This window comes from Meleagris gallopavo, unplaced genomic scaffold (genome assembly GCF_000146605.3).
Source record: "Meleagris gallopavo isolate NT-WF06-2002-E0010 breed Aviagen turkey brand Nicholas breeding stock unplaced genomic scaffold, Turkey_5.1 ChrUn_random_7180001863201, whole genome shotgun sequence".
Lineage (NCBI taxonomy): Eukaryota > Metazoa > Chordata > Aves > Galliformes > Phasianidae > Meleagris > Meleagris gallopavo.
Window position 1 is genome coordinate 3,309 of NW_011128689.1, and position 3,481 is coordinate 6,789.

Here is a 3,481-nt window from a genome sequence, read left to right on the forward strand (position 1 = left end):
AATGCAGAATGTGGCTGGAAGACCAAAACAGGAGGTCAAAGAGAATGCTACAGGGAATGCACAGGCAAGGGCTGAGAGAACGTGGCGGGAAGTGCCAGAACAGGAGAGCAAGACAATGCTGCCGGGAACGCCAAAACTGAATGCTGAAGACAATGTGGCAACATAAACCCAAGGGCAATGACCAAGAGAATGTGGCACGGAACACAAAAACAGGAGGGCAAGGGCATGCCCAGGCAAGGGCATGCCCAGGCAAGGGCAAGGGCCAAGAGAACGTGGAAGAAAATGCCAAGGATGATGGCCAAGATAACACAGCAGGGAACACCAAAACTGAATGCGGAAGTGAATGTGGCAACAGAAAGCCAAGGGCAATAGCCAAGAGAATGTGGCAAGGAACACAAGAACAGGAGAGCAAGGGAATGCCCAGGCAAAGGCCAAGGCCAAGAAAATATGGCATGGAAATGCAAAGGGCAATGGCCAAGACTACACAGAAGGATATGCCAAAACAGGAGGGCAAGAGAACGCGGTAGGGAACGCCAAAACTGAATGCTGAAATGAATGCGGCAAAGAAAGTCAAGGGCAATAGCCAAGAGAATGTGGCATGGAACGCAAAAACAGGAGGACAAGAGAATGCAGTAGGGAACACAGAGGGCAGAGGGAAGGAAAACAATAGAGTGAAAGACCAGAGACAAGAAGAATGTAGAAAGAAAAGGACAGGCAGCCTTCCAGGCACCATGAAGTGTAATAAAGAGCTCTGGGAACACCATGTTGTGCCATGCTATGGAATGAGTAAACACTGGTGGGTGTGCATTGCCCTTACCTGCTGGGCAGACAATTACCAGTCAGCAAAGTGAGGTTCCAGGGCATTCCAGGAAATGCAGATTCCAGCTCCTTGCTGTTCCCATGAAGACCCACACGTCTCTCCATGCACTCGTTACGGCACTCAGGAGCACCGCAGCTCTGCTGCCACCTGTTGGACACAATGCAGTAATGAAGGCACTGCCCTACACATGTGCCTCTTTCACAAAGCTGCACTCCTTTCTCAGAGCAACAGAGTGGCTGCACTCTGTGCACGATGCTTTTTACCACCAGAGAAGGCTCAGGTACCCAACAACATTTTTGCTTCTATCTTCTCTGATAACTGCTCATTATACACAGCCCTCACCTTTGGTTTGGTAGGTGGGGATTGAGGAAGTAATGCCAGTCCCACAGACCCCTTCCCATCCCACACTGTGATGGGAGATCAGGTTCTGGACCACCTTAGGACCCAAACATGCAGGAGTCTTTGGGTCCTGACGAGATGAGTCACTCTCAAAGGTATTTCAGAAGTCAAGGTTAGGGTGAAGTCCCTGGTGAGTAGAAAAAAGGGGACAGCGCACCTCTTAGTAAGGATAGAAAGTGTGACCCTGGGAACTACCACCGTGTCAGTCTCACCTCTGTGCTGGGAGCAATCATGGAGCAGATCCTCCTGAAAGTGACCCTAAAGCACACGTTCCAGTGCATCACCACCCTCTGTGTGAAAAGCTTCCTCCTAATAACCAACCTAAACCTCCCCGTCTCAGTTTAAAACCATTCCCCTTGTCCTATCACTATCCACCCTCATAAACAACCATCCCCCCTCCTGCTTATGCGCTCCATTTGAGTATTGGAAGGCTGTAATGAGGTCTCCTCAGAGCTTTCTCTTCTCCAAGAGAAACAATCCCAGTTCCCTCAAACTTTCTTCGTAGGAAAAGTGCTCCAGCCCTCTGATCATCTTAGTGGCCCTTCTCTGGACCCGCTCCAAAAGCTCCACGTCCTTCCTGTGCTGGGGCCCCAGGCCTGGATGTAGTGCTGCAGATGGGGCCTCACAAGAGCTGAGTAGAGGGGGATGATCACCTCCCTCTCCCTGCTGGCCACTCCTCTTTTAATGCAGCCCAGAACACAGTTGGCCTTCCAGGCTGCAAGCGCACACTGCTGGCTCATGTCCGGCTTCTCATCCACCAGGATCCCAGAGTCCTTCTCTACAGGGCTGCTCTGAAGGGTTCTACACCCAGTTTGTATAAACATCTGGGATTGCCCCTTCATCAGTGACATAAACAGTGGGGTTGAGTGCACCCTAAGGACACTGAGCTGTGGGGTGCAGTGACACAGCAGAAGGACCTCGATGTGCTGAGTAATATGCACAAATCCAAATGCAGATCAGCAGCTGGAATGAGGGAACACCCACCACCCAAACATGCTGGGGGGTGAAAGGACTAAGCATAGTCTTGCCCCATAGGGCCTGGGGGTACTGGTGGGTGGGAGCTGGACACGAGCCAGCAATAGGCCCTTCCAGCCCAGAAAGACAAATGTATCCTGAGCTGCATCCAAAGATTTGTGGTCAGCGGGCGAAGGGAGGCAATCCCCACCCCTCTGCTCTGCACTGGTGAAACCTCACCTGCAGTGCTGCGCCCAGACTTGGAGTCCTCAGTGCAGGGAGACATGGAGCTGTGGAAGCACATGCAGAGTACAGCCACAAACATGAACTGAAGAATGGAACACCTCTTCTATAAGAAGGGAGAGCTGGACTGTTCAACCTGGAGAAGTGAAGGCTCCAAGGTAACCTGGTAACAGCCTTTCAATATTTAAAGGAAAGAACAAGGGAAAATTGAGGTTCAATACAAGGAAAATGTCTTCTACAGTGAGGGTGGTGAGGCAGTGGAACAGGTTGCCAGAGACGTGGCGGATGTGCTTTCCCTTTCAAGGTGAGGCTGGGTCAGGCTCTGAGCAACCTGATCTAGCTGTAGATGTTCATTGTGGGGGAGTTGGACCGCATCGCAAACCTACCTGCATACAAGCAGTGCACTAACATGGGGCTCATGATGTTCATTACCTGCTGCACAGATCTCACACCATTGATTGGAGGAACCCAGGCAATCCTTAAACCCCATCATGCTGCAAAATGAAATCAGAAGAGACACAGAACATAATTTAAAACACTACAATGATGCACAGAATGCCCTTAAAAAACACTGCATGGATACAATTAACACGTGGCACTATTAATTACAGCCATGAAGTGGGAAGATATGGGAGCAGAAAAGTCACGTTTGGAGTCCAGATTGGAGATTAAGAGGTGAGAACCATTGAAAAGGAAACAACACACGTAACCAAAACAGCTGCTCTAAACCAGCTTGAGATTCTCCAGAAAGGCAGAGCTCATAGCTCTGAAATAAAGCAGGAATCACTCACTCCATTCTAAGGGTTCACCCCACACCCCAAAGGGGGCAGTCTCCAGGTTCAGATGCTGTTCTTACAGCTACCAGCCCTTCAATGCTGTTAGGATCCCCCAAAAAGAGGAGATCACAGCCCTGAAATAAAAGAAACCACTTACCCCATTCCAAGGACCAATACTCCTCCACACTCTGAAGTGAAGGAAGCGGCTTCTAGATACAAATGGCTACTAGCCCTTAAGTACAGTCAGGATTCCCTACCAAAAAAGAGAGATAGCAGCTCCACAATAGAG